The sequence below is a fragment of the Ixodes scapularis genome, unplaced genomic scaffold, assembly GCF_016920785.2.
Source record: "Ixodes scapularis isolate PalLabHiFi unplaced genomic scaffold, ASM1692078v2 ptg000154l_1__unscaffolded, whole genome shotgun sequence".
NCBI lineage: Eukaryota > Metazoa > Arthropoda > Arachnida > Ixodida > Ixodidae > Ixodes > Ixodes scapularis.
Window position 1 is genome coordinate 256,654 of NW_024609924.1, and position 20,305 is coordinate 276,958.

Sequence of the window (20,305 nt, forward strand, 5' to 3'; positions counted from 1 at the left end):
GCGTGGCGCGCTGCTTGTAGGAATGCGCTGCGTGAAGGAATGCTTTGGCATTCCTCTTCCGTGAGTAGCCTTATGTGTCTCTGTCACTCTCTGCCGAATTGTTTTGCTCTTGTTTTTTGTGTATAAAATAGTTAAAATAAACAATACAAATTAAATTTTTTTCAGTCAAATCTTACATTCACAGTTTGTTACACCATACCCCAAGTAACTTGCATCACTTTTTTAAAAAAGAAAGTGAACTGCGGAAGTGGAACCGACTGTATATCGCTAGCAAGCGCCTTACGAAAGTGCAAATTTTTTTTCTTAGCTCGCCTAGTTGTTTCTTTCATCAACAATAATTCGACAACTTTTTTAGTATTCGTTAAAAAACAAAAAAGTGACACCCGCAACAAATATTTCGCCAGGCAATTTCATATGGTGCCAGGACACCACCCAATCAATATTTTGCTGTGGGGTTACGTATCATTTCAATAAAGTCATGAAACGCAGCTGCTCTGTAACCGAAACATGATCATGGAGTTTTATGACCTACTAGCGTACCGAGAAGAAAGGGGAAATATGAAGGAGGATAGAGTTTCCGGACGTCATGTGGCTATCGCTCTCTACCAAAGAGGTAGAGGGGCTTAGAGCGATAAACCGGAGTTCCGGCCCACGCACGAAAGTGACTCCTCCTCAGGCAGCCCCCATAATACGGAAATGTAACTACTCGTCACGTGACTCAACCAAATGCGCGACGTCACAAGTAAGATGGCAGCGCCCAGGCAATCATTGTCGATGTTGGGCCAAAGCTTCTCGGATGCGTAGTTCGTTGTTGTTGGTCCGAGCGAGCTGATTTCAGGTGCGGGAGCCGAGATCCGAAGCCGGCAGAAAACGACTGTAGGATACAGCGCTGTAGCATCCACCAAGCATGGACGTAAGGTGAAACGGACTATATAAGGCAGCATATTCTTGCTACTAAAAAAAAAAGGAATCGGCGTTCTGAGGAGTGTTATAGCGATGTAAGATTGCGCCTACCACGGCTTTCCGAACCATCTAACCAAGAACACCGCTATAGCCCACATCGAAGACTTCAGCGACGTGACCGAGGCACTTGCAGCGGCAGAAGCATCTCACATACCCGAACCTGAAAAGACCACACAATCAGCGCTTGACGTCGACCCGAATCTGTCATCACAGCAGAGACAATAACTCCTCGAGCTACTTGACGAGTTCCACGATTACTTCGCCGCGCCATCTGGAGTTCGCCCGACCACCATCGCCAAGCATGGAATTATCACTGACGATTCGCCCACCCTCTTCGTCAACCGCCGTGCCTGGCTTTCTTGCAAGACCGAAAGGACATTCAGGCGCAGTTAAGAGACATGGCCAACTTTTTGGGACATTTCGTGGAATAAAACCTTTTCGAGAATTGATCAAATTTTGTTGATTTACGTTTTATGATATCTAGGCAATTGCGGTCCTTTGAAATATTTAGAATATTTTGTCGAGAAAAGCATAAATTGACAATTTTTATATGAATATCACACATTGGATCCAATTAAAAAAAAGTCATAGAGCCGTTGAATAAAATCTATACCTTTTCTTAAGTTGATATTTTAAATAAAGGGAAGAACATAAAATTTTAGGACGGACAAGACATTTTCAACTGGCAGCAAACGTTTAATGACTACTTCGACGACTTTTACGGGCTGGGCTTTTGTCTCCTGAGGGAGGGGGAATTAGGACGCGTTATCAGGGAAAGGAGGGGGGGGGGTTGGGGAAGAAGGAAATAACCGAAATAGCATGGATATCCATAAGGATGAACGGAAGAATCGTGTCGAATCGGTGAAAGAGACAGAGGGAGGCCAATCCTAAATAACCGGTCGAAGGAAGGCAATGTCGGCCTCGAATAAGGCTGAAGAGGGGGAACATGTAGGGCTGTTGCGCATTTTGCAGGCCTTCAAAGTTCCCTGCCCGTACCTCGACTTGTGCGAAGCTAGCTCTGATGTGGCCTCAAGGTGGGCGGTACACGATGCACAAGCAAGTCGCAACGTGTTTGGCAATAGGGTGACAACTCGTGATAACGCACTGTTTCTTGCATGAGAGATAATGTGGCGTGTTTTTTCAGCGCAGGCGTTTGGGGGGTCGCGAGAGTTGACAATTTTGCATAAAGAATATAGCCTGAAACGACAAGAAAATAAACTTTCTTGCCGAACCTAGCACCCAAGGACTTGATGCCGTGCCCCTTGTTGTTGATTTACGACATACACGCATACTGCGATGACTTAGGTGCACCTTGTCCTCTTTTGATTGGTTCCTGTACGATTATTATGCGCGTTAGCGTCATTTCCAGCAGATCCTGGGGGTGACCTGCATTAATCAAGCGAGATATTTGCATGGTTTAACTCTTAGCTACCTAATGGGGGCAAAATATAATCCTAGAAGACGTCAAAGGGGTCTTAACTATCCCATGTTTTTACGGTTTTGGAGTTGTAGCTATTAAACAGGAGCAGGGGCTTGCACTACCTCTGCTGGGAAAACCAGCAAAAGCCGGATCCTGTGGGCCGAAGCCGGACGTTCAGAAATTAGAGTAACTCTGAGGTTGGATCTTTTTTCGTGAAATTTAGGCCGAACGAGTTGTTCGAGAACGCCTGCTCAATTTCTGCGGGATCCAAGGTGTGAATGATAAGGTAGGCGTCCACATACCGATAAAACTGAAGTTTCCAGGGAAAGGGACTTGAGCGCCTTTTGAATAGATTGCTCGACGAAAAATAGGCATACCGCGCTCAGGGCGGGAGCAAGGCAGGATCCAATGCAGACGCCTGACTTTTTCTTAAACACTTTGCCCTTGTGCTCTTCAAGGGCGGATCGAAGGTACTCATTTATTTGGTCTGTGAATCCCGAAAAGAAAATTCAGGACGAGTTCTGAAATTTTAATACTCCGTGAAGGTGAACGGCCTAAGATACGAACCTAAGCCAGTTGGCAACGTCGAGACTGTAATACAGGTCCTCTGCATCGAGGGAGAAAATTCCGAGTGCCTCGGATGTGGACTGAAAGGGTTCAAGACTTTGTAGCAGGTTAAGAGTGTTCTGAATCCGGGGGTGAGGTAGGTCTAATACTGCGAATATGGCAAAGTGCTTTTTCCAGCAATCGCGTTCAGAGATAATGCTGCGAGGTGGGACGCCTGGTTTTTGCATTTTTGCAGAAAAAAACATAGAAAGATACTTTAGACCTGGAAATTCAATGCCTCTTTTCAGGAATTTTTCGTCAAAAATGCTGTTGAAAAGGCGCTCACGTCCCTGTCCCTTGGGACTTCAGTTTAACTTTATATGAACGACTACCTGATCTTTCACATCTCGGATCGCACAAAAATTGAGCAAGAGTTCTCGAACAACTCCTTCAGCCTGAAATTCACGAAAGAATATCCAACCTCTGAAGGGCTCCAATTTCTTAACGTCCGGCTTCGGCCTACAGGGTCCGGTTTTTGCTGGTCGTTCCAGCAGAGGTCGTGCAAGGCCCTGCTCCCGTTTAATAGCTACCACTCCAAAACCGTAAAAAATGGGATAGTAAAGACCTCTTGGGACGTCTTAAACATATATGGTTAACTAGTTGGGTAAACATCATTTAAAAGTAGCGCAAGGACGACGGAAGAAAGAACGAGAAGACCGGAATGTCTTCTCCTTCTTCCTTCTGTGTATTTTGTATATATGCTACAAAAAGCATCCTTATTTTTTCATATCGGATGCCTTTTTTTATCTTCCTTCTGCTTCTTCCTTCTTCTTTTTTTTGTCTTTGAAATACCTCATTTATTTTTGTCATCTTTTCTCCTGTAAATAAAACGCCACTTCTCAGTTAGCGCTCTTTCATGTCTTCTCGGACTACCTTCCGTCGTCGTCCTTCCGCTATATTTTAAGTGGCGTTTCGACGTCCTTTAGGACAATATCCTGCCCCACTGGGCAGCTAAGAGTCGCTTCATGCAAAGTTCTTGCTTGATTAAGTCTGGTTACTCCCAGTATCTTCTAGAAATGATACTAAAGCGCATAATATTTCGACAAGCACCAATCAGAAAAGGGCAGGGTGCACCTGCGTCATCGCAATATGCGTGTATGCCGTATATCCATTACACAGGACACCGCATCAGGTCCTGGGCTGCTGGGTTCGGCGCGAAAGTGCTCTTTTCTTGCCGTTCCAGGCTATCATCTTTATGCAAAATAGTCAACTCTCGAGAGCCCCCCCATAAGCCAGTTTCAAGATCATGTCACTGTCTATCTCCCATGCAAAAACAGTGCGTTTACTCAATCTCCTCTGCTGCAGCTCCCAATACATCGGCGCGTCCGGTCGGTGTATCAACGACAGAGTTCGCAAGCTTGCCAATGCGGTAAAATAACGCCGCTCTCAATTCCTCTGTCCTGAGTTATCACCCTATTTCCGAAGATTTCGCAACTTGTGCATCATGTACACCCAACCTTTAAGCCACATTGGTGTTAGCTTCGTAAAACTCAAGGTACGGACGGGATATTTTGGAGGTCTAAAATGCGCCACAGACCTACAAACATCGGTTCCCCCTCCCTATCCCTATCCGAGGCCGACCTTGCCTTCCTTCGACCGGATCTTCAGCCTTGACCCCCCTCTGTCTCCTTCACCAGTTAGATAGTATCCTTCCGTTCCACTCTTTTGCTATCCATGCTGTTTCGTGTCTTTCACATTTCCCCTTCTTGTTTCCCTAATAACGCGCCGCTCTTCCCCCTCCATTTGGGGAAAAACCCCAGCCCGTCGTAGTCGTAGGAGTGGTCATTAAACGTTTGCTGCCAATATGGAAACGTCTTGCCCGTCCTTGTCTTTTATGTTCTTCCCTTTGTTTATATTATACTCTTACCAGCACGCTTTCCATTCCAAGCCTTAATTTGAATTACTGCTTCTTATTTTTCTGGCTTTTATCAATAATATACCCGAGGAACATTGCGATGGTTGTTGTTCAATTGAAAATCTAAATGTAGTGCATGCGCCGAGGCTTTGATGTCCAAGAAAGTTCGGGATAAAATGCTCAATGACGACGTCATCCAGGCTTCAAGCAGTCCATGGGATGCGCTGATGGTGCTGGTCAAAAAGAAAGAACTGGACGAACCAGGATTCGGACCTCGTTCCTCCTCGTGGCAACCGCGTGCGTTGCCAACTACGCCACACACGTGGTAATATCATGTATAACGGAATATTTGGAAAGTATATGAACTTCCGATTGAAGATATCTGCTCCTCATCCTATTTGTTTTTTTGCCAGTCTTGTGCAGGATCTTGAACACACTGTAAGCATGGAACTCCAGCTATATGGTGCGTTGAAAACTATAAAATGAACGTTTTGGTCAGCCTCGGGCAGCAAACGGAGTCGATGACCGAGCGCGTTGAAGCTCTGTGGCTCCTCCAGTGTTAGGTCGCACTGCAGGGACAGAGAGCATATTCTTGTAGGTTTTATAACTATGCGTGTTACAGTGGTACGTGCTTATGTAGTACACGTCAAAGGTACGAAGTGAACAGTTGTATTGCATTCGCCAAGATGCTTCCCTTGAGCATCGACACAGGATGCCATTTTCATGTAGATTGATTTCCCGCTGTCTAGAAATATGTTACCCGAATCTGCAGGCTAGGCGACTCGCATGGCGTTCACGCCAAGAATGCACATCCGATGTTAACAGCATCATGTCGCGCATCGTCGTTCATTCCACTTTTCGCTTGACCAAACCAGACTGTTTTGAGGAGTGTCTAAATTTTGGAAATAACACGCTAAGACTAAATGTCTGACACAAAACGGGAGTGAATCACTTGAGCACTTGAAATAAAATTATTGAGCACGACAACTCTAAGCTAATATAAATGTAATAAATAGGATTCTTACTAAATCCGCGTCAAATTATAAACACTTCAAATGTAAGCACTGACCGCCGTTGACACGCAACCGACATAATTCCCAGAATCCACAACAAAGTAAACCAGCGACCGCACCCTGATCACGAACGCCAAAGAAAAAAGCAGACCGGAACCGGAGTAACCACGACGTATGCTTTTACACTAAACACGACAAAGCAGGCGAGCGATAATACAATGACAGTCGATTTGGTGTTGGTCGTCTCCCAAGGGCAATAACAATATGCTGACTTCACTTATCTGTGTCCACTTCATGAGGGCCACTTCGCACACTATTCCCAACTTTGATAGAGAATGCCGCTGAGTGGCTTGAAGAGATAGAATTGTTGGTCGTTCTCGAAAACTGGACACATATCAATATCCTTCTTCGATTTGTCACATGAGACTTACAGAAATAGCGGTGGTCGCGGCATGCAGAAGAAATCGCCATTCCGGAATGAAAGTGAAGTGGCTTCGATGGCACACAAAAATTGTCACCGGCCATCAAGCGAACGGTACAGCAAAAGGAACAACCACGCAAGTAACCCATGCCCCAGCTTGCTACGTTGACGCAGAAAAGTGCCAACAAACGTTTTGCACTACAAAGTGAAGTGATTTGGCACGACTGCGTTTTTTTCTAACTCTGGCATCCCAGCCAGCCCTGCAGCTTCAGCGCATCGGATGTCAGTGGTATTATATGACGTATGATTACAAGACGGCTGGTGGGGGCTAGGAAGACAATGGGGTCAGTCAAAGTCGCCAATCGACCAAACCGAACACCAACATGTAGGAGCTGGAGCGTCATCTGACAACTAGGAGCACAGCCACTATGACTGAACGCCTGATACTAAACTGACGTAGAAAGAACTTCCTATGGAACTGTTTGATAAGAATCAATAATTATGTAATCAAGTGAAAATATACGTACTTGATATGCGAACAGAATACTCATCATATTCCCACTCCAGCCTTTACTCCTTCAGAGTAAACGCCACCCCGAATCGTGTTCACTGCATGCAGTGGATCTTTGGAGTACACTAAAAAAACTTACACCGATTATAAATAAATGGGACAAACCAGGCTTTTTGCATGAGGGCTGCGGTCTTTCCACCTCTCCTGAACATATATAGTGTATCCTGAAACAAACTCCAGTGATCAACAAATGCCATTTAATCATTTATTCCCTCCAAGAGCCCTCGTAAGCACAGCAACGGGTACATTTAAAACGACACACACATAATAATAGCATCATAGCACACAAACATTAGTGGGCACAAAACAGGCCCAGATATACTGAAACCCAATATTACACCTGTACGAAATAATTCTTTCTGTGACTTGTTAATTGCAAAGACGAACACGCCTCTGAGCATCTAGTTTAATAGTATGTGACGATTCAGGGTAAATGCATTCTTATATAGCAGGAGATTCTATATACATATGACAATAGACCCTTTGCAAAACACTATCAAGCAACATTGACAGTCGAAATTTCTTTCGGCGTAAAGCACGTTAAAGAACCCCGGTTCACGTCGAACGCTAATGCATCACTCGAGTCCAATAGGCGCTGAGCCGAGTTCGCGGTGACTGCTGACATAACATTCCTGTCGATGCATGCCCAAAGTGCATGCCCAAATGGTGAAGGCCTTAGATAATGCACTTTTCTGGAAACTAGCGCGCGCACTAAAGCAGTGCGTGAAGCATTATGGGAACAGTGAGGGTAGCTTCTCCGTCTTCTGCTGCCACCGTCGTTCCGCCTGCGCTCACCACATTTCCTACGTCACAACCACTTTTCCTTAAGCATCTAGTCCTTCGAAAACAGATGCCATGACAGGTTACCATATTTCAGGGTGTTGTTGTCGCATCCTGGCACGCAGCACGTCTGTCCACTGCCCTTTTTTAGATAGGCAAACCATCACTTTGGGTTGGCCACCGTTTATTTTGTTTTTAACGGGCCATTGCGCGTCGGTTAAGAGCCAAAGGACCGGGGTATCACTCGCGGATCCAACGTGTTTCTGTTCTCTCTCTCTTTGCTACGAAAATTATTTGAGCTAGTTGGTACATTTAATTTTCCTTCGTAAATAAACAACACAACAAAAACGCAGCTCGTTCCAACAACATGTGTAGATTGCTGTGTCACTTGCAAGCATGAATGAATTAAGAATGGCACCGCAGTTCAGGCGGTAGCGTGCGCCACCTAGCATGCAAAAGCTCGACTAGATTAGATTGGCTTGCCGAAAGGGCACGACACTCTTACAGTTTCCATATTGCCCGGAGCGCTCACTAGTGGCTGTGGCGTTTCCAGAAAGGTTCGATAGCGTAGTAGTCAAGTGAAGTCAAAAGTCTTTATTTCTTTCCGTTTGGAGAGGGGAGGCAGAGAAAGAAGCAACTCAGTGTTGCTTGCCGAGCCTCTGCACCCCCTCCCCCCCTTTACAGCAGCATAGAAACAAATCTATACACGTAGACACATTCAAACAAATTCACAATCTCTACACCAATAAAAATAAAAATAAATGAGCTAAATCGTACAATCCATTCATGCTTGAACTATTCAGGAACGTATTTAAGAAAATTATGAACAAAAACAGAAAGTACATCCTTCCGAGTTCCACTCAAAATATTTATATTCGATTCACTGCAACAATTTAAAGCGTGCGGTAGTGTATATCTCAGCATTTCAACGCAGTAATTGGTCCTGGAGCACGCTACTGCCCACGCATCTTCAGAACAAGTGTTGTAGAACGTTTCTTTGAACTGAAGATCTTGAGATCGATAAAAGTAAACTGTTGGTACAAAACGACTTTCTATAGGCAAGGGATAATTTGCATCTATAGTGACTGGTAATTTGCACAATATTAAATTTTTTAAACAATGGTTTCGTATGATTGTCGTAGCTAGTATGACATATCATACGAATCACTCTCTTCTGAAGAATATGCATTTGATTGATATTTGTTGAGGTCATATTTCCCCATACAAAAAAGCAATCGTTAGATTGAGCGTAAAAAAATAGAGTTGTAAACGAGTATCATGACCGAAGTAGGAATCATGTGGCAATATCTGTATATTATACCCACAGCCTTCGATAGCTTTTTGCATGTTTATCGCACCATATCGTTCCAAGTCGTGTACTGATTAAAGATTACCCCCAGGTCTTTCACGCTCTCAACTATATCAATAGAGCCTGTACCAAGCAAAAGTACAGACCAAGGACTACAATTTGTATTTCGACATCTAAATACCACGGCGTTTGTTTTACTTACGTTTATTTGCAGGGAATTTCATGATGCCCAAGCATTTAATTTATAAAGATAATGGTTTGCATTGCTTATAATTTTATATATGTTAACACCGAAAAAAAATATGCTCGCATCGTCCGCATAAATAATGCAGTTCACATTACCGTCAATATTTACTAGGTCAATAATATACAAGTTGAAAAGGAGTGGCCCCATAATATTGCCCTGTGGTACACCGGAGGTTAGTGGTCTGCAATTCTGATCGTTTTCCATTTATTTCAATACACTGTTGGCGGTTTTGAAGGTAACTTCTAACCATTTGTAACGCGACCTCACGAACACCATGAAGGTACAGTTTTGTAAGTAACGTAAGTAGCCTACTATAGTCCGTTTCACCACAATTCGGCAAACGGCTAAGGCTGGAGTCCCAGTGAGCTACTCTGTGCGTCGGAGAGAGGTATGTACAACCTACCATGGTAGTGCTCTCCTTCTGCGGAGAGTTATCACATACTTTCACTCCCTCATCTCCGATGCCCAAGTTCTGGTGAAACGAAGTATAAGAGCCATACATTTTTCAAAAATGTGTATTGGTGAAACTGATACTAATTTATTTATCAATACTGCCAGCCCAATATAGGGCCAAGGCAGGAGTGGGGTGATACAGTGTCACACATGCACATTATGAACACAACAGTTCTAAACAAAAAGCAATCTTAGCACCGAAAATTAATATCTACGACATATTCGAAAGAAGAGAAACAATACAGTAACCAAATGTAATACTAGTAATAACAATAACAGTATAGCAGTAAATGTAACAGCAGTAATAAAAAATAAAGACAGTAAAATAATTTCATAAGAGCAATAAAAGCAATCTTAGCACTGAAAAATATTATCTACGGCTTTTTCGAAAGAACAGAGTGAATCAATATTGACAACATCACCGGGAAGGCTGTTCCACAAATCAATTGTATGCACAAAAAAAGATTGTTTATAGCTATTTATTCGAGCTTTAATAGGGGCTACGGTCTTTGAGTGATGCAAGCGTTCCGAGTAAAAACTTTTTGGTTTTAAGTAAACGGAGCCATCAATTTTTATACAGTTCTTGAAAATCTGAAAGAACAGCTTCAACCGTTGGCTCTCTCTTCTGTTTGACAGAGGGCTTATATTGGCTCTCCTTTTAAGTTCGGTCACAGACGTAGTTCGTCTGAAATCTGAAAAAACTATACGCACAGCTAGCGACTGAATATCTTCGAGTTCTCTGACCAGAGAGCTCTGCCATGGGCTCCACACTGCAGACGCGTATTCTAACACAGGTCTAATAATTGCCTTATACGCAAGAATTTTAACGGAAGGGGGAGTTTTACCCAGCGTTCTCTTCAGGTACCACAATTTGTTAGTTGCCCGCTTTTTAACATACTCCACATGCCTTTTCCACCCGAGGTCAGAAGACAAAATCACTCCTAAATATTTGTAACTGTCCACTTCAGTCAATACTACGCCAGCAACCTCATAGCTAAAGTTTAAGACAGTTCTTTTTGTAGTTATATGCATGTACTGAGTTTTGCTAATATTAATCTTCATGTTATTTTCACGACACCAAGACGCAATGTTAGCCAGTGCTTCACTCACTTTTATCTGGTCTTGTATTTCAACAACGGGACTGTAAATAACGCAGTCGTCGGCAAACATTCTTAGCTTAATTGGGACATCTTCATTGGATGGGAACAAACTGTTAACGTAAGTTAAAAAAAAGTAGGGGCCCTAAGACAGAACCTTGGGGCACCCCAGAATGAACATCTAACAGCCCTGAGTAAGTACCACTTATATCCACAAATTGTTGACGGTTTGAAAGATATGCATTGATCCACTTTGTAATGACTTGAGCCGAACACATCGCGGTCTTGGTTACGACTGGTAGGTTTTACTTTGCTGATCCGGTAACAAACAGATAACAAGGTTGACAAACAAAACACAAAGTCCGCTAAACATAGCTAAAACAGTGAAACTTGTCACTACATTACATCCCTCCCCTCTTAGTAAGGTGCACAGTCTCGTTAGTTAATACACATAAGGTCCCAATCTGGAGACTGGTCGACGCAGTCTTGATGATCTTCGAGGAGGAGGACTTGTCGGCTGGTCATGGACCTCTGCATTTGGTGAAGGCACTTGTTCCATTGGCTCTTGACGACAGGTGATGGGTGGCAGTTGAACAGCCTTGTCCCGGCTCGTTGGGTTGATGCTCACGTCCAGCCAAGCCTTGCGCAGCTGGTCACGGTGGCGTCGATGAGTCTCGCCATTCTCCTGCTGCACTTTGTACGAGACTGGGCCCATTATGGCAACCACCTTTGCTGCTTTCCATCGCGGGCCAGGGATGAAACTTCTCATGTAGACCGCATCTCCTAGTTGGAACTTCTTCACCTTTAGGTCTGGCCTCTCCGGTTCTCTAATCCGATCCGGATGAAGCCTGTCCAGGGGCGAACGCAACTTCCGTCCCATCATGATCTCAGCTGGTGTCTTGCCGGTCACTGAGTGGGGGGTGGTGTGCTGTTTGAACAGAAATCGCGAGATTCTGCACTGGGTATCTCCCTCCGACTGCTTCTTGAGTGTTGCCTTCACCTCCCTCACCATCCGCTCTGCCCTGCCATTGCTTGCAGGGTGGTATGGAGCTGTGTACACAAAGCGGACAGCATTGAGCTTGAGGAAGTCTTGCATCTCTCGGCTGGTGAATGCAGTTCCATTATCGGACACAATGACGTCCGGCAACCCATGTGTTGCAAGACACTTGCGCAGGCTCCTGATTACGGCAGTAGAGGTCATCGATGGCATGATATCTACTTCCACCCAGTTGGAATAAGCATCGACGATCACCAAGAAGACCTCGCCCTTAACTGGACCTGCGAAGTCGACGTGCAACCTGCTCCAGGGCTGCTCTGGTTTAATCCAGAAGTGTACTGGTGCCTTGGGGTCGCTCTGACGGTTGGCTTGGCACTTGTCGCAGTAGCGCACAAACTCCTCTATCTCTTCATCGAGTTTCGGCCACCAGATTAGGCTACGAGCCATTGCCTTCCTCGCCGTCATTCCAGGATGATTTGCGTGCAAGAGCTGTAGGACTTGGCTCCTTGCCGCCTTGGGGATCACGACACGGTTACCCCATAACAAACAGTCTCGATGCACTGACAATTCTGTTTGCCTCACTTCGAATGGTGCGAAGTCTCCACCAGAACTGTCATCGGGCCATCCGCTGAGCACCCACTGCTTCACCCTTGAGAGCACGGTGTCCTTTCCAGTCAAGCCCGCAATGTCAGTAGCCAGAAGTGGAGGGTACTGGATGGCTTCAAGCAACAGGATGTCACCGGGTGGTGCTGGTTCGTCAACATCTCCAGGCAGTGGCAGCCGGCTTAGACCATCCGCGTTAGAGTTGTCTTGACCCTTCCGGTACTTGATCTGGTAATTGTACGCACTCAACAGGAGTGTCCACCGTAGCATTCGAGGTGACAGGACCTCAGGCATGCGCTTGTCTGTGCCAAACAATCCCAGTAGCGGCTTATGATCTGTTATGATCGTAAAACTTCTTCCTGCCAGATACTGGTGAAAGTGTCTAACCCCGTAGACAACGGCAAGACCTTCTTGGTCGATTTGTGCATAATTCCGCTCGTTCTTGCCAAGAGTACGTGAGGCATATGCGAAAGGAAGCTCATTCCCGTCGTTGTCTTGGTGTGCCAACACTGCTCCAACCCCCACTGGTGAGGCGTCACAGCATAGCACCAGAGGACGACTGGTGTCGTACTTCACCAGAAGTGACTCGGAAGTCAGCAGTTTCTTGAGGCTTTCAAAAGCGTTCTGGTGTTCCCTTGTCCAGGTCCACTTACGCCCGTCGTCTAGCAGGCGATGCAAAATCTCTGCAACCTCTGCCTTCCCTTCCAGGAATCGACTGTAGAAGTTCACCATGCCCAAGAAGGCTTGTAGTTCTTTTTTGTTAGTTGGAGCTGGAGCGCTGTGGATTGCTGCAACCTTGCTGGCACTTGGGTGAATCCCCGAAGCATCGATCTTGTGTCCAAGGTACTCTATGCTTGTCTTGCCAAACTGGCACTTGTCCTTGTTGACCCTCAGTCTGGCGTCTTGTAACCGTCGCAACACAGCCTCCACACGCTCGTTGTGCTCTTGTTTTGTTTTTCCCGAGATGATGATATCATCCAGGTACGCCACAACACCAGGGATTCCAGAGATCAGACTGTCGACGACACGCTGAAACAGTCCCGGCGCTGCCGAAACACCGAAAGGCAGTCGTCGGACTCTGTAAAGTCCTTTCAAGGTGTTGATTGTGAGGAGCTCTGCAGACTCATCGTCCAGCGTCAGCTGCTGGTAGGCCTGCGTGAGGTCGAGTTTTGTGAAGATGCAGCTGGTGCCTATTGCTGCAAACACTTCGGTGGTGGTCGGTAGAGGGTAAACATTGCTTTTCACTGCCTTGTTCACCGTACTTCGATAATCCCCACACAGTCTCAGGGACCCGTCTTTTTTTCTTACCACTACCAGTGGCGTCGCCCAGCTGGCATACTGGGTAGGCTCCAAGATGCCTTGCTTCTGGAGGCGGTCCAGCTCGTTGTTGACGTCTTCACGAAGAGCAAATGGCACTGGACGACACTTGAGGAACTTCGGCTCAGCGGTGTCTTTCAGTTCAATGTGAAGGGGTGCTCCTGTGAATCCTGGCAAGTCGCTGCCGAAAATCTCCTGAAAAGCTTCCGTTAGGTCCTCCTCGGAGCTACTCAGCTGTTGGATGCCTTGCACTCCAATCCCCAACGCTGGAAACCAGTTCCTGCCCAGCAAACTGTTGCCTTGCCTTCTGACCACTAGCAACGGTAATGTTGCAACGTGATCTCTGAACACGACGTCCACCATCGCTTTACCGAGGGTCGGCAGCGTTTCACTGGACCATGTGACCAGCTTGGTGCTCGATTCCACGATAGGGATCTTTTTTCTTGAGCTTGCTTCAATTTTCCTGAACGTGTCTTCGCTGACTATCGAACAGGATGCACCAGAGTCCACTTCCATAGTGACTTGCTCATTTGCAATGGAAACCTCGACCATGTACTTCTTTGGTGCCTCGGTTAGCTCGCAGATGGAGAATAACTCATCCACTTCGTGCACCTGTTTTGCGTTTCCACGCTTGCTTCCTGTCGCTGGCTTCACCGCCTGTTTTTTTGAACGACACGCTGCCGCGATGTGCCCTAGCTTCTGACACTTATAACATGTCGAAGTCTTGAACTTGCATGAAGTTGGAAGATGCTTACCATTACAACGGTAGCAACTCTCTTTCTTTTCGTGAGGCGAGCTCTTCTCTGCGGTTGCATGCACGCTGGCGTCCCCTTCCACGACCGTCTTTCGATCCTCGTTGATGTCCTTCAGCTGCGTGGCTGCGGCTTCCGCCGTGAGCGCCAAGTCATACGCCGCGTCGAACGTCAACTTGTGTTCGGCGAGCAGCCTCTGTTGTATCGCCTCGCTGCGAATTCCACACACAAAGCGATCACGGAGCATGACATCGAGCGGCAACTGTTTGTCCCCGAACTCACAGTCGCCCGCTAGCTTGCGGAGAGCTGTCACGTAGTCAGCGATGCTTTCCCCCGCCGCTTGATTCCGTTTGTAAAACTTGAATCTTGCGTAGAGCTCGGAAGGCCGCGGGTGCATGTGCGACTTCACTGCTGCCACAATGTCTGCATAGTTCGCTGTCGTCGGACGACTAGGCTTTACCAGCGTAACTATGAGCGAGTACGTTTCGGCGCCGCAGCAACTGAGTAAAACCGCGCGCTTTTGTTCTTCGCTAGCCAGCTTGTGACACACGCAGTACATCTCCAACCTTTCGACATACTCTTCCCATGCGCTCCCTGATCCGAGCTGGTATTCTCCGATGCCGTTGGTTGTCATACTGCCGCCGCTGTGCCGTCGCTGTGGCCGCTTCTGCCGCCGTGGGTTTTTCTTTGTTCTCTAACGGACGTCGCCGTTTAGGCTTAGTTTCTCGTCGCCAATTGTAATGACTTGAGCCGAACACATCGCGGTCTTGGTTACGACTGGTAGGTTTTACTTTGCTGATCCGGTAACAAACAGATAACAAGGTTGACAACCAAAACACAAAGTCCGCTAAACATAGCTAAAACAGTGAAACTTGTCACTACATTACACACTTAGTCAAAGAAAAAGGAACTCCGAGGTCTATTAATGTCTTAATCAGTCTGCGGTGAGGTACCCGGTCGAATGCCTTCGACAGGTCGATGAAAACTGCATCAACCTGCGTACGGTTGTTAACGTAAGTGGCTAATTCATGGTAAAATTCAATCAACTGGGTTACCGTTGACAGGCCACTGCGGAAACCATGTTGGTTGGGGTTTAGAACATTATGCATTTCTAAGAAAGAAACGAGTTGTTTGTTTATGATATGTTCTAGTAATTTACAGGCCGTGCAAGTCATGGAGATAAGACGATAATTATCAATTGAGTCACTTCTGCCAGACTTCTTTACAGGGACAACCCTAGCGACTAGCCAGTCATTCGGTAATGCAGCATCCTTGATTGATATAGAAAATATTCGTACAAGGTATTTGGCCACCCATTCTACATATCTTTTAAAGAATGCATTCGGCAAAGCATCTGGTCCCGGGGATTTTTTTTCATCGAGTGAAAGTAGTAGTGCAACAACACCCTCCTCAGATATAAAACTGCTCATGTCATCTGCGGGAGGAATAATGATGTTCTGACATGACTCTCTTGTAAATACAGACTGGAAAAACTGATTGAACTTAACTGCTATTATTGCCTTGTCACTCACCAGGCTGCCGTCAATAGATATCTGTTTAATACCACGTTTTGTAGGAGATAGGTGACGCCAGAACTTTTCGGGGTTAGATAGCAAACATTCAGGTAACGTCCTTGTATGGTATGTTTCTTTAGCCAATTTTATTAAGCTTTTTAGTTGCCTCGCCTGCTGATTTACATAATCAGATCGACGCTTCCGAAGCCTTTTCAGCTTCCGTTTGACGTGCAGAATTTCAAGTGTTATCCACGGGTTTCGGCGTTTTATCTTTTTTGTCTTTTTTGGAATAAAATAAGCAAGACAATGGCCCACTATACACTTAAAGCTCAGCCACATATCATTTACCTCAGTCCGCTGATTGAAGTTATCGAGGCACTGCTCAAGATAGTCAATAACGGATTCATCATTTGCCCTACCAAAATCATAGTACATCTTCTTTTCATAGTGTTTAGACTTAGTAACAGAATGGCAGTCAAAACCTTGCTGCGTGACTGCTTTTCGGGGCAAGGGACAAACACAAATAGAAGTTATTTTGTTCGGGTCATTAGATGAAATAAATAATCGGGCGACTGATACCAGACACTCTTGGGGAAAGAAATAATGTCTGTAATAAATTCCACGAAAGTTAAAAATGTGCAGTGCCTTTTTGTATTTGCGAGTTCCATTAAATTTAAGGAGTCGTTGAAATGTGCAGTACTATCTCTGTCCCTCTAAACAGAGCGAGGCTGAATTTTATTTTAATGAATCTAGATTTTGCAAAGATGAATAAGACTTGGCAGCAGCGGCAGCTCGAGCAAGCACGCTCCAACTTATCACCTGTATTATTCGCAATGATCTTTCGGCGTGGTCATCAAGTTTCAATCAAGCCGACGTCAGTACCACGTGCTTTGGTCCCTTGGTTCCATCGGAAACGCCCCCAGCGACAACTGCGACATCATCGACGGAAATCTTCCTACATAAGGCAGCCCAAGCGACCGGGACCGCACTTGGCAGCAGCGGCAGCTCGAGCAAGCACGCTCCAACTTATCACCTGTATTATTCGCAGTGATCTTTCGGCGTGGTCATCAAGTTTCAATCAAGCCGACGTCAGTACCACGTGCTTTGGTCCCTTGGTTCCATCGGAAACGCCCCCAGCGACAACTGCGACATCATCGACGGAAATCTTCCTACATAAGGCAGCCCAAGCGACCGGGACCACACTTGGCAGCAGCGGCAGCTCGAGCAAGCACGCTCCAACTTATCACCTGTATTATTCGCAGGTTGGTCATTTTTTTTAACGCATAGACTAAAATTTCAAACTGTACCGCTGCCGCTGCTTTGCCATACTGTGTCGATGTCTAGCAATGATGATGTGCTCTGCGCACGATGTGACGATCTACTTCCAGATGACGGTCGTTTTATGTCCTGTACTGAGTGTCAGTCCCAGTACCACCTGGGTAACTGCTCTGGTGTGTCTGCCAGAAACTTTAAAGCAAAACGTGATAGCCTCATAAGCTCATGGAAATGCCACGGCTGCACGAAAGGTGGTGCGTCAGGCAATCAAAAGAGTATGCAAGCGCAGGAACACAGCATAGCGGTCATTCTTGCTGGAATCAATGCAAAACTAGACACCCTCTTGACGTTAAAAGAGACTGTTGAAAGTATCGAAAAATCCCAGCAACTGATATCGTCCCAGTACGACGGGATTATGAAGCAGGTGGCCCAACAGGAGGAAAAAATAACAGATCTGCATAAACGATTAGAACGAATGGAAAAGCAGGAACTTCAGTCAAGTGTTCATGAACTGGAATGGCGCAGCAGAAAGTTAAATCTCGAGATCCACGGTATCGCCCAAACTGAAAAAGAAAACTTACTCTGCAAAATTAACGAAATCGGTGCCAGAATGGAAGTTCCACCCCTTACTGAAAGTGACATAACTGATATGCACAGGCTCCCCTCACGACCAGATAAGATTCCGGGCATTATTGCCCGTTTCGCGAGACAGAGCAGCAGGGAGCTTTGGCTAGAACAGAGGAAAAAGCTGAAGGGTATAAAACCCTCTGTGTACATTCAAGAAAACATGACGAAGCGCAACCGGGAGCTGCTGTCGGCAGCAAAAGAATGGAGCAACCCTAGTCAGTACAAGTACGTCTGGCATAGGAATGGTAACGTGCTCGTAAGGAAAGCTGACGGGGAGCGAGCGCATGTTGTTCGGTGTCGAGATGACCTGTCTAAAATTGTATAAGTTTCCGATTGTCTTGACTTCACAGTTAGTTTTTGTACACCGTAATGGCCGAACGGTGTTTTATAGCTCCCCATGATTTAAAACGCTACATCGGTAATGACCACTCATTGAAATGCTTTCATCTAAATGCTCAATCAGCTAGAAACAAACATTCCGATATTGAGCTACTATTGGACCAGTTCGGTTTTGTGTTCGATATAATCATGCTTACCGAGACTTGGTATTCGGACGAAGATAGCGTACTTTGCTTACCAGCCTATAACACCAACTTTTTAAACCGTACCTGCAGGCGTGGAGGGGGAGTTGCCCTTTTAACTAAAAAGAATTTGTGCTGTGAAATACTTAGCGACTTCAGTGCTGTCACCAAAGATTATGAGATACTATGTTTGCGTAATAACCAGAATGTGTTTGCTGTTTGTTATCGACCACCCGATGGCAACGTCACGACATTTTTTCAGTTTTTTCATACTTTTCTTAGTTTTGTAAACGAGTCCAATTACAATATTATCTGCGGCGGTGATTTTAATATAAACATGCTTGTTGACAGTGCTACGAAACGCGATATGATCACTATTATGAATGAAAACTGCTGCGTGAACACCGTATCTGCTCCAACTCGGGTACGATCAGAATCTGAGACCCTTATCGATCTGTTTATAACTAATTTTGATAAACAACACAAATCTGGTGTAATAGGCTGTGATTTGAGTGACCATCTTCCTATATTTTTGTGTGTAGAAACAACTTTACGAAAAAATGCTAAAAACAATTGCGAAGTATATTTTCAACCTATAACCTTAGACAAGCTAGATGCTTTCCGTCAGTGCATTTCGAATGCCGATTGGAGTGCGGTGTACCTTAAAAATGAAGCTGACGATGCTTATGACGCGTTCATGAATGAATTCAAACATATATATGATTCTCACTTCCCGTCTAAACTTTTGAAGGAATCAAAAAATGCGCGAAAACCGTGGATAACAAAAGATCTTTTATGTCAAATTAACCACAAGGATTTATTATATAAGCGGTTTTTAAGAACAAGAGAGCCGGAAAAGCTTCGGATATTTAAAGCGTACCGCAACAATCTGACAAAAGAATTACGTCGTGCGAGGACGCGCTATTACAATGCAATGTTTAAGTCATCCGAGGGGCGTTCGGATATCATGTGGAAAAACCTAAACATGTTGCTACATCGTAATTGCTCATCAGGTTCTGTTGACGAGTTGACTTTAAATGGAGAAAAATTAACGGGAGGCCTCTTGGCAGATGTGTTTAATGAATTCTTTATTAAATTTGGCAACACTCCAACCAACCCTAATGCATACAGAAACATTGATCAAAGCGATGTTAACTCTATCTTTTTGGACCCAGTTGTTCCGATGGAAGTAATCTCTATAACAATGCTATTAAAAAATAGTGGTTTTACTGACGCCGACAATATTCAGATTCGCCCGGTGAAGTATGTTATAGATCTTATTGCTCCCTTGCTAACGCATATTTTTAATGTTGCTATTACTACGAGTGTTTTTCCTAAAGGGATGCGATTGGCCAAAGTGTTAGTGCTGCATAAGAAGGGTGCGAAAGATGACGTAGGAAACTACCGCCCTATTTCGATACTCCCAGTCTTTTAAAAGGTTCTTGAGAAAGTGCTACATCACCGGTTTAGTCAATTTTCTGACAGGTGTGGTTTATTAAACTCGACTCAATTTGGCTTTAGAAAAAATCTTTCAACTGAAGCGGCCCTCCTAGCACAAAAAGAACATATTCTAGAGCAATTCGAAAATAGAAAACTAGTACTTGGTGTTTTCATCGATTTCACTAAAGCTTTCGATAGCCTAAATCATAAAATACTCTTACAGAAACTCGAACATTATGGTTTTCGAGGCGGCCCGTTAATGCTTCTGAACTCTTACCTTAAACACCGACAACAGTACGTATATCTAAACGGCCATTCATCTGCAACGAGAACTATCACGTCAGGTGTCCCTCAAGGAAGCATTCTAGGTCCCTTTCTATTCAATATATATGTAAACGATATAGTGAACGTAGATCAAACGGTTAAACTAGTCATTTATGCGGACGATACTAGCATATTTTTTTCCGCTGACGAGCCAAATTTACTGATAGCCCATGCAAATATAACGTTATCAAAACTGGAGT